We start from the raw sequence: 12,054 nt of genomic DNA, 5'->3' as shown, positions 1-12,054 counted from the left end.
AGACAGTAGCTCTGACTTAGGTCTCCTCCCCTGAGTTAGTAGATAATCTAAGCCACTTAGAAGAACCTCAGTTGGCCTCATTAACTTGATTCTCTGATTGTTGGTAGAAGATACCTCTGCTCACTATTGTGTCTTGACCTAGGGATTCTAGAGCCAGGCTACCTGTGTTCAAATCCAGGTTCTGCCACCTGTTAGGGGTAGCCTTGGACAAGTTACCTAGCCTCTCTGTGCCCTGCCTTCTTCTCTGTGCAATGATAGTGTAATAGTATCTATCTCTCAGGGGTGTGGTAGGGATTACATAATACATGTCAGGTGCCAAGAACAGTGCCCACAATTACTTGTCAAGAGGAAAAATCTTAAACTAATTAAACTCAACAGAGTTTATTTGAGCAATTAGAAATGAAAGAGAACAAAGCAACACAAAACAAAAATGATTTGTGAATTGGGCAGTTCCCAGAACCAAGGCAGATTCAGAAAACTCCCTCCAATAACATACTCTGACAACATTTATAGGAAACAAAAGTGTGGTGTAGAGACAGCTTAATTGGTTACAGCTCAATTGGTTAATTGGTTACAGAGCCTCTTGCAATTAACTAAGGCTCAGATATTGTGGTTGAACTCCATATTGATTTGGTCTGTTAAGCTTAGTGTAGGAGCTTCATTTGAATCAATGGCCTCCCACAGTATTTAACCTACTATAGTAATTATTTAGAAAAGATTAGCTAATCACTGTCATCATTATAAACATCATATTGTTCTCCTATGAATGTCTTTCTTCTCTTAGTCCTAAAGAATAAGATCCTGATTTTTATCTGGCTCATTGTCTAGCCTCCCCTGTGGCTAGATGAGGTCACACTTCTCAGTTTGGGCCAATAAGATGCAAACTGAAGTGTTGTAAAGGTAGGTGGCTAGCCCCTCTTCTTCCTCCCCCCTGTCCCACAGCTTTGGCTGCCACCTTGGACAGTGGAGCTGAGTTCTCATCAGGATGACAGAAGTGATCAGGGAGGAGCTGGGTCCCTCCTGAATTTGTGAAGTTGCTCCAAGACCAGCCCTGGGCTACCCTTCTCTAGGCCTCTCTTATGTGGAAGAGAAAAAAACTTCCATCTAGTTTAAGCTTCTGATTTTTTTTTTCTTGTAACGCAACTACAGCTAATCCTAATCTCTTCTTTCAGCAAATACCAGCTAATTTTAGTACAAGACTACAAAAAGAAAAATAATGAAAAAAACCCTCAGTTATCAAAACATAATAAAATGTGTCCAAAGTCAAATATGAGAGAATTTTGGAGAATACAATAAAGTAAAAAGCACGGGGAAAATAAGAGAGAGAGCACGAGAATTAAGCTGTGAGTTATCCATCATATTCACCTATTAGAATAGTTTAAAACTTTTCAGCGGTAATATTTGCACACATGGAAAAGCAGACCCTTTGTTGGTTGTAACTAATTTAACTTTTTGGGGAAAGAAATTTGGCAGTACACAAGAGCCAGTAATCCTGCTTTGAAGATACTGTTTAAAATCACATACTTGAGCATATTGAAAAGGTCACGTGAATTACAAGACATTACTTGTTGGCTACTCAGCATGGCAAAGCTCCCAGGTTTGGGGGGCTCCCCTCCTAATTAGAATGCTGATGCTCACTTCCCCAGGTGTTCTTGCAGTTCCCCATAAGGCAGATGACCTTGGTATAGCCAGAGAAGTCGCTGCCCTGGACTTCATTTTGGGCGATGATGATTTGAGAAGCAGAATTAGGAAAAAAATCTATTCTTGTGGTGGAGATCCCAGTGGCCTGGATCTTAGGGTCTCTGGTTGATTGGTAGTGGCTTTGCCTATGTACCACTAAGTGATCCTGGCTTGGGGCTCAGATTGTAAAATCTTGCCTGAGCTTGGTTCGTAGTTTTCCTGACAATTGGTTGGCTCTGCCCATGATTATCATCATTTTTATTATTGTTATTTTTGTGTGTGAAAGACTCCAACTCATGCATGAAATTATTTTGTTTTTTGTTGCTGGGGATTGGACCCTGGGTCTCAAGCATGCTAAGTACATACTCTACCACTGAGCAACACGGCTAGCCCCATGAAGATTTTTTTCTCAGGTTTTATAACAGGTTTAAATCTGAATTCTTTCATTGCTGGCAACAGATGCCCACTCTGACTTTGTTGGGCAGCTTTGCTGGGAGTTTGCACTGGGACTGGATTTGCACTTGCTCTGGGAAGCAGCCCCTTGGTGGTGAGACAGTGTTAGGGTGATGCTGCTCCACGGATAGGCCTAGAACTTTGTTAGTCTGCCAGATTGCAGAACAGGAAAACACCCACCTCCTTGGTCTTGTTTGGGTTGTTTTGTGCACCACCCTGGCTAGGGATGCAGTTGGACAGCTTTCATTCACCTGTCCACCTTTCTCCATCCTGCTTTGTGCCCCAGGTGGCTGGTCTCAGCCCTCTGGCTTCTGATTGGGTCAGGTCAATGAGAAGGCCCAGCAAGATTTGGAGGGAGGGAGGCAAGTAAAGTTATGTATTCATTGTCTCTTTTTGGGTCCCAGCAAGCTGGCTTGTTCCTCAGCCAGAGATCTCAGGTCCTGGAGAGTGACCTTTCTCCACAGTCCCCAGACTCAATGTGGGCAACGGCTTCCTTCCTAGACCCCTTAGATCTATGGGTGGTGACAGTCAGGACCTGGAGGCTGGACAGGAAGTGGAGAGAGAAAAGGGGGGCAAGGTATAATCCCTAAGGGCATGTCCCCAGTGACCTACCTCCTCCAGCCACACCCCATCTACACATATGTAGTTAGCATCCAGTTTGTTCTTTCAAATTATTAATCCATCTAATGGAACAATCTACTGATTAGGTTACAGCTCTCATAATCTAATCATTTCACTTTCTGTATGAACACAAGGATGCTTGGGGGATGCTTCATCGTCGAACCAGAACATGGGCTTTATGTTAGATTTCTGTTGCTGTGACAAAATACTGGAAAAAATCAATTTATAGGAGGTTTATATTGGTTTATAGTTTCAGAAGTCTCTGGTCCTTTGGTCCCATTTCTTTGGGGGATCTGTGGCAAGACTCATCATTCATCCTAGCAGAAAGCACTTGGGGAGGGTAGAGGGTGTGTCCCTCCAACCCAGGCCAAACAAGGGGGCTCCAAGAGAGATGGGAATGTCTGCACGTGATGGAGAAAAATTATTTACCTCATGGAAGCTGGGAAGCCAAGAGAGAGAGAGACAGGAAGGGGCTGAGGTCCAGTATCCACCACTAGGACACATTCCCAGGGACCTATAATTTTTCTACCAGGTCCCATCTCCTAAAGGTTCTGCTACCTCCCAATAGTGCCACAGGCTGGTGGCCAAAACCTTTAACACATAAGCCTTTGAGGGACACTCTGTAGTGTCACACTATAGAGTGTTAACACCTCATTATATTGTCTTTTAATCAGGTACTGCTCAAATAGTTCTGATTTGACTGTTATAGGGAACTGGATTGATCCAGGGAGAGGGGGCCCCCTGAGTATAGCACACACGTTCTGATGCAGAAAATCAGTGTGAGATTAGGAGGGGGAAGTGAATGTAAGGTTTACAGAAAGGACTTCACTAACTACCCTCCATAATATTTGCTATGTCATTTATACATAAGAATGCCAAAGCCAGACAGATTAGGATATTCTGATGGCCCCTAATTTTTTTTTTTTTTTGTGGGACACCTGCTCAAGTTGGATGGCTCTTGTCCCTGGATTGGGCTTGTGCTGGTTGTTTCTTGCCTTCCTGGGTTCACTCTCTACTCTGCTGGGGAGTGTGCCCTGTGTGGAGTGTACCACTGGGGTTCACATGGCCCCTGGCTTCCAGCTGGATGTGACCAAGGGAAGTGTTGGCAAGAAATGGGAAAAGAGAGGGGTTGGGGTGTTTCTCCCTGGCTCCTGCCCCACCAGGCACTGCAGTTTTGGCAACAGTTCTCCCAGGCCCCACACCCATCCCACCTCCTGCTTATAGCTCTGCCATAACCCTCCTCACTGGCTCTAGTGATCCTGTGTCCTCCCCTGATCCCTCCACTCTGGCATGGTAATGGTCTCACTTTTGCTAGTCCCAAGATGCTTCAACACCCTGTGTTGCCCACACCCAAGTCAACAGTGCCTTCATTACGTTTTCTTAAAAACAAAATAGAACAGCTGAGTTCATCTTCTGTTTCCTTCAAGGACCCCGATTGACATAAGATCTCCCTTTGGTTTCTTCCAAAGCACAATCAGCCTGTGGCATGGAACTTTTCTGTTGTCTCAGACAATAGCTAAGGGCACATCCCCACATGTCTGCAGGTGCTGACAGCTCCCCCATAGGTCTTGCTAGTAGGCAGCCAAACTCCTCCTTGGATGATCAGCTCACGTTTACCCAGAGTGGAAAAGCCTGAGGAGGGGAGCTTTGGAAAGGCCCTCCTCCAGCAGAGAGCACTTGGGGAGGGTAGAGGGTGTGTCCCTCCAACCCAGGCCAAACAAGGGGGCTCCAAGAGAGATGAGAATGTCTGCCAGGAAAGTCTTTGGCTGAGCTGCCCAAACCCAGGGGCCCCCTTCAGGAGGATGCAGCTGTGGCAAAGTAAGAGACGATTTGAAAGATTGGGGCATGAAGGCTGGGGCTGCCTGAGTTGGAGGGATGGAGGACGGCAGAGCAGGGGCCTGGGGCCTAGTGGGTGCTGTGGAATATCAGGTCAGATTGGATTTGGGCCCATCCTGGTGACCTCATTTTACCTTCATTTCCTTTTTAAAAGCTCTGTCTCCAAATGTAGTATCCCTCTGCAGTCCTGGGGGTTACAGCTACAACATGGATTTGGAGGGAGTCAATTCAGCTCATAACAAGTACCTTCGATGCCCAGGCACTTTTTCACCTCTACATAGGCGATAGAGAATAAAATACACACTTTGGCCCTCCTAGAGCTAGAAAGAAAACACAAGAATAAGTAATGATAATTTATAAGTACTGAAAAAATTTTAAAATAGGGAGTTACAGTTTGGAGTATGGCAGCTAGAGAGGCTCATAGTCATGGTCAGCTCCCGGTCCAGGGCCAGGCCCAGAATTTTTGTGGTGGGGAAAATACTCTCCTGTCCTGAGTTTTCCCTTTTCTAAATTGAGGGACATTAGGAGAGAGTTGATATCTCTTCTCACTTTTTTTTTTTTTTTAATAGTTAGAAGCAAGGTTAGCTGACAAGGGTTCAGCGTGTGGGCCAGAGAAAAGGCAGGTTGGAGATGAGGAGAGTGTTATTTGCCAGGCTAAAATATTTGAACTTGATCCTGAAGGCCTTTGGGATGAAGGTTATGTTGAAATACATAATTTAGGTGCTTGATTTTACTTTGAAGTGTGGATGCTGCATACTGAGAAGAAAACATAGATTTTCTTAAAATAATCAAATTAATATATGTACATGGCTGGAGAGAAAGGAGGCATTCAAAGCTACTGTATTGAAAACACAGTCGTCTCCAGTCCTGGTGTTCTATGAATCTTTGATTGGGTCTTGTCTATTTCACTGTGTGGGCCTTTTAGTGGAGACTTGTACCCTTCAGTTCTGGGAAAATTCTTCCCTATTACTTTTTCTTTGGCTATTTCTTCCCCTTCATTTTTTTTTTTTTGTTCTTGTTATGATCATTTTACTTGTTAGATGTTGTGTCTCTCAAATTATCCCCTTGCCCCTATCCCTGACATTTCCCATCTCTTTTTAAATTCTAATTTCTAGAACACATCCTTAAATTCTAAGACTTCCGTTGACTTAAAAAATTAGCTATCATGTTACTCTAATTTCTCAGTTGCTCCTTTTTAAAGGCTGTATTGGATGTCCTTTACATGTTGTAAAGTCTAGTCCTTGTAAATGCATGGTTCAATCATGAATCCTTTAAAAAAAAAGACTATTTTCAGTGCAGTTTTAGGTTCTAGTAAAATGGAGCAGAAGGTACAGAGATTTCCTACATGCACAGCCTACTCCACTATCAACATGAACACAATGGCACATTTGTTACAATAAATGAACCTACATGGGCACATGGTTGTCACCCAGAGTTCATGGTTACATGAGGGCTCACTCTTGGTGGTGTACATTCTATGGGTTTGGAAAAATATATAATAACATATGTGTGCTATTAACATATCATACTGCTCTAAAAATCCTCTGCTCTCTACCTATTCATCCTTTCTACCTCCTAGTAAGCACTGGTATTTTTAATCTCCATAGTTTTGCCTTTTTTTTTTAAGAATGTCATGTATTTAGAGTCATATAGTAGGTAACCTCTTCAGATTGGCTTCTTTTACTTAGTAATATGCATTTAAGATTTCTCCATGTCTTTTCATGACTTGATAGTCCACTTCTTTTTAGCACTGAGTAATATTTCATTGTCTGTACATACCACAGTTTATCCAATCATCTATATATCTTGTTTGCTTTCAAGTTTTGGTAATTGTGAATAAAGTTGTTATAAATATCCATGTACAGGTTTTTGTGTGAACATATGTTATCAACTCATTTGCATAAATACCAAGAAGCACAATTGTTAGCTCATATGGAAAGAGTGTGTTTAGTTTTGTAAGAAACTGTCACATAATCTTCCAAAGTGGCTATACCATTTTGCATTCCCAATCAGCAATGAGTGAACATTCCTATTGCTCTGCATCCTTACCAGCATTTGGTATTGTCATTTTTTTATTAGCCATTCTCATTGGTGTATAACGGTGTCTCATCGTAACTTTAATTTGAATTTCTAATGGCTAATGATGTGGAACATCTTCTCATATGCTTATTTGTCATCTATATATCTTCAGTGAATTACCTATTCCTGTCTTTTGCCCATGATCTAGCATTACATGCTTTTGTATGGCTGGGATTTATTTTAGATACTAGTCCTTTATCAAATGATTTTCAAGTATTTTCTTTCACTCCGTGACTTGTCTTTTCATCTTCATAATGGGGTTGATCTTTCATACAGCACACATTTCATTTTGATTAAATATAATCTATGAATTTTTCCTTTTATAGATTGTATTTTTTATATAGTGCTAAAATCTTTTTGCCTAGTCTGGGCCCTGAACTTTTTTCCAAAAGTTTTATAATCCTACAAATTATATTTTTGGTAGTGGTCTATTTTTTTTATACTGTTGAACCCATCCACTGGACTTTTTATTTTGGTATTCATTTAGTATTTTTTAGTTCTAAAATTCCCATCTGGTTCTTCTTTATAGTGTCTGTACTTTTTTTTTTCTTTTTTGCGCTGAGGCTTTTTATATTTCTATATTTTCATTTGTTTCAGCTGTGTTTGCAGTTGCTCATTGAAGAATTTTTTCATGACTGCTTTAAAATCTTTATATGATTATCTGACATCTGTTCTCTCAATGTTGGTTATCTATTGATTTGTCCTTTGTCTTTCAGTTTGGGATCTACCTGGTTCTTGATTTGATGAGTGTTTTTTGATTGAAACCTGGGCATTTTATGTTATATTGGGAAACACTGGGTCTTATTTAAAGCTATTTTGGTTGTTTTCCTCTGACACCCTCTGGCAGGAGAAGGACTGGTATTTGGCTCAGAGGAAGGCAGGCAGAAGTCCTTTGATACTCAATGGGGAGCTCCCTGGTACTGCTGGACGGTCTGTGAATTTCAGCTCCCCACAGTCTCCTCCAACACTGTAGTTCCGGGGACCACTTGTCATTTCTAGGAGGGAAGTCTCTGCTCCCTACTTGGCTTCTTCTGATAGCCAACAAGGGGCGAGGGGTGTTATCCCTTGTTCCTGCTTGCTGAGAGGAAGGTCTGGTTCCCTACCCAGCCTGTGGCATGGATAGGGTGAGGCTGCAGTCTTTCCTGCAGCATTTGACTAGGAGAGGGTATTTATTTTCAAAGAGTTTTTCTGCTTGTTGGGTCATACTTTTCCTGGTCTTTGGGCTATAGAGGGGCTTTTAAAAAATATTATTATTCCTGTCTGTGCCCATTGATAGTCCCTGGTTGCTGAACCTGGTCTGGGATAATGAGATAAAAAGAAGCCTAAGGAAGTCTCTACCATGTCTATCTTTGGGTCCTGGGTCCCAGCCACTCTGCCTTCTTCTTTCCACCTTTTAGTCTTCTTATGTTTGTTTTATACATGACATCCAGGGCTTTTAGTTGCCCTTAGCACAAGGAATAGGAAGAAAGACACTTACTCTTATCTTCTTGCAAGTTGAATTCCCTTTTAAAATTGTAATTAGGTATAACTTACAAACAGTGCCGTGGATCAATTTTCTATGTGTGTACCTGGGAACCATCACAGAGAGAGAACATTCCTTGCACTCCAGCAGCTCCCTTTTCCTGGGAGGGAGGGAGAAATGCATTATCATTTGCATCTTTAAAAAAGTCTGGCTGCCATGGATTGGTAAGAGGCAGGGGAAGGGGCAGCAGCCAGATATTCTTAGGACTGGGTCATCTGTCCCTGAGGTGTATGGGTGGCCTGGGCTTTGCGGATCACTTCCAAGTCTTCTCAGGTCTCTGACAGACCATGTCCCTCCTCATTGGCTTGGGTCATCAGTTGGAGTCCAGCAGGCCAGCGCCATCTGATGCAGGTAGAGAGGTCCTACTCTTTCTGTGATCAGGTTCATGGTCAGGAAGCAGAAGCAAATTTCAGCCTTTGGACCTCTGGGATCAGCTCTTCTTTTCCTGTTGCCTAACCTCACTTCACAGTGACTCCACACTCATTTGGTCAACCAATATCGTGTGTGATAGGTGGCTAAGGGCATGGTTATTGCAGCTGCTAACCTCAGTTTCCTAATCTGTAAGATAGGGCCATTATTTCTACCTTTGGAAGAACAGGGCAGGGAAGGTTGAAGATTCTATCAGAGGAAGAACTTAGTATATAACAGGAGGCCAGTAAATACATGATAATCATTATCAGTGTAATAACCTAATGGGAAGTATGCTTCTTTTTCTGCTGGGCATCTGTCCTTAGACTAACTCCCTAAGGCCCTGCTGCTATAGAACTTTCTAGGGTTTTTCTTTAATAAAGAGGAAGGGGTAAAGTCTTGAGGAGGGAGGTCTGAGACACAAGGCAGGGCCTGCTGGTGACTGGGGAGATCTAGGCACAGTAAAGCCAGTGGTCCAGAAATAGCATGTTCTGAGCACTTGCTGTATACCAGGCTTTGGCCATGCCCCTGCATGGGAGTAATCATATCTTCAGTTTTATTGCTGAGGAAACTGGGCTTAGCAATGGAAGCAGCTCAGCTCTGAAATGGGTAGCTCAGCTCAGTATTTGAACTGAGGCTCTCTGGAGCCAAAGCCTGGGTGTTGCCTCGGGCCCCACGTAATCCTGCTGCTCTGGTCTGCGTTGAAGGAGGGTGCAGGCCAGCTGGCTGGTGGAGGGCCATATGCAGAGGCCTGGACTGCAGCTGGCTCCCTGGCTCCAGACCTTCTGGCTATCTGCCCATTAGGCCAGCTGCATGGGAACGCCTCTCACTTCAGAGGGGTCTAGGGAGCCTGGGTTCAGCTGGGCAGAATCTGGTGTGTGTGTGTGTGTGTGTGTGTGTGTGTGTGTGTGTGGTTGCACCAGAGGGGCCAGCCAGCCATGTTTCTTAACTTCCTGGATGACTGCCTGGGTGTTCTGATCTAGGGTCATGGTGCGCAATGTGGGAGTTAGAATGGGGGTGGTACTGAGGAGGGTTGGTGTCTGGAGCCACATCTCAATTTTTTGGAAAGTGAGAGGTAATGTGTAAGATGGGGTTGGCTGCCACTGCTTGGGACATCCTCTCCTACCCCTGCCACCAGCCAGTGGAACATCCAAAAAAGTACATAAGGTGGCTTCTAGCTTCACCCTTTTTACCTGCTGTCCCCAACATTAGCTAGTGCCCCCCAACTTGCACATCCGGCTTCTACTTTGCCTCAGAATCCCACTTTCCTGTCCTTGGTTCCTGGCTCAATTTCCCCATCCTCCATCCCCATCCCCCATCCCCCGAGCTTTGCATCTCTGAAGGTGGGTACCCCGTATTTGAATTTTGTCTTCCCTACTGTTTTCAGTACATTTGGCAAGTGTTTGAAGAGCCACCCCAGGCTTGATTGTTTTAGCCGTTGAAACTTCAATTGTAAGAAACTGTTGTGAGCTCTCCAAGTCTCAGTGTCATCATTGTAAAATGTACGTGGTGAGCGTTATGGGTTGATCTTACCTCAGGGGATTGTGAGTCTTGCTGGGAGAAGGCTCCAGTCTCCTCTCCATATGCCCCCTGTCCCTCCCCCCATCCCTCATACACTGGTCCCCAGTTTTTCTCCTCACCTTCTGATCCCTCTTTCTTTGCAATTGCTACAGCAAGAGCTCAAAAACTCTACTGTAATTCTGCTTTTGGGCTTATTGTCCCCCCCAACTCCACTAGTAGTTTTAAATTACAGAGGCCAACTTTCTCAGCCTCCAGGGACTTTCTGGTCCCTGACACCTCTCCAAGGATCCTTACCCTATCCTTATGCCTCTCCACATTCAAATGCTAATTATCCACTTAGGGTCTACCGTGTACTGCCCTCCAAATCAATATGTTGAAATCCTATTTCCTAGTACCTTCAAATGCAACTTTCTTTGGAGATAAGTCTTTTTAAAGAGGAAATTAAGTTAAAATGAGGTGTTGAGGGTGGGTCTTAATCCAGCATGCTGTTGTGCATATAAGAGATCAGGACACAGACACACATAGAGGAAGGGCCACAGGTAGACTGCCCCATCCAAGCAAAGGAAAGAGGCCACACCTTGATCTTGGACTTCTGATCTCCAGAATTGTGAGAAAATAAATCCTTGTTTGATCCAGTCTGTGGTACTTTGCTATGCAGTCCTAGCAGACTCAAAAGGGTGGTGGTGGTGGGCACTCAGGGTCATGGTTCAAGAACACTGTCTTGGTCAGCTTTCCATACTGTGACAAAATACCTGAGAATAACAACTGAAATGATCATAGTTCACTAACCCAGGGCCCCAAATTTAGAGCTTAGACCTTTATTACCAGGCAAATTCTTTGTTGGTTAAGACATCCATTATAAACTTTGAAAATTCGGGGGCTTCTGCCACCTTGTTATGACATTTATTACTTTATTTATTAATATTTTGGAAACCGTTCAAACTGAAAGTGTCCAAGATCTTCTTTCTGCCTGGAATCCCTATGGTCCCCTTTCTGTTTGTCCTCTTCTTTCCTGGAGATCCTCTATGGATATGGCTGCTTGTGGGGTCTTTCCTTCTCACTGCCTGCAGGGCAGAGAACTCTGGTGTTGCAGTCAGCTCTGTGGGATAGGCTGTCAGAATGAGTCCCTGAAGCCTGGGCTGTGTCTGCTTCAAGCAAGGGGCTGGTGTCTGGCATTCAACAGAGATGTCCACATATTCTTCTGTATATGAGAATCAGGAACAGCCCTTTACTTGCACTCAGGAGTACATCTAATGGAATGAAAAAGCCTCTAGGTGTCCACCAAGAAGTTAATCGTAACCTATTTGTTTATAGTTAGACATTGAGGGTGCTTTAATTCTTTCCTTCTAGTTAAAAAACACCCCAACTTCTATTTTTGGTAACATGGCAGTTGGAAAACCTTAAAACTAAAACAAACTAGAAATACTGAAGAAAACAGCTGAAATCAGCCATTTTCCTTGCTTGGTGATCATGCTTGGTGATGAGGTGGGTTGGCCAGTCTAGTCGTGGTAGGCACTCAGGGTCATGGCTCAAGAACACTGTCTTGGTCAGCTTTCCATACTGTGACAAAATACCTGAGAATAACAACTTAAAGGAGGAAAGGTTTATTTTGGTTCACAGTTTGAGAAGTTTCAGTCCCTGGTCACTTGGCTCTGTTGATTATGGGCCTGTGATAAAACAAAAACATCATGGCAGAAGGGCAGGGCGGAGAAAAACTGCTCTCCTTATGGTAGCCAGGAAGCAGAGAGAGAGGGTTCTCCAGTGACCCACCTTTTAACTGGGCTCCACCTCCTAAAGTCTCTACCATTTTTCAATGGCAGTGTTACCAGTTGGGAACCAAGCTTTCAACACATGAGACTTTGGGAGACATTCCAGGTTCAAACTAAAATAACCCCAAATCTGGTCATATGCATCCCTATTTAAAATTATGATTC

The sequence above is a fragment of the Urocitellus parryii genome, chromosome 7 (assembly GCF_045843805.1).
Source record: "Urocitellus parryii isolate mUroPar1 chromosome 7, mUroPar1.hap1, whole genome shotgun sequence".
In the NCBI taxonomy this organism is placed as follows: Eukaryota; Metazoa; Chordata; class Mammalia; order Rodentia; family Sciuridae; genus Urocitellus; species Urocitellus parryii.
This window is presented reverse-complemented; position numbering follows the sequence as displayed.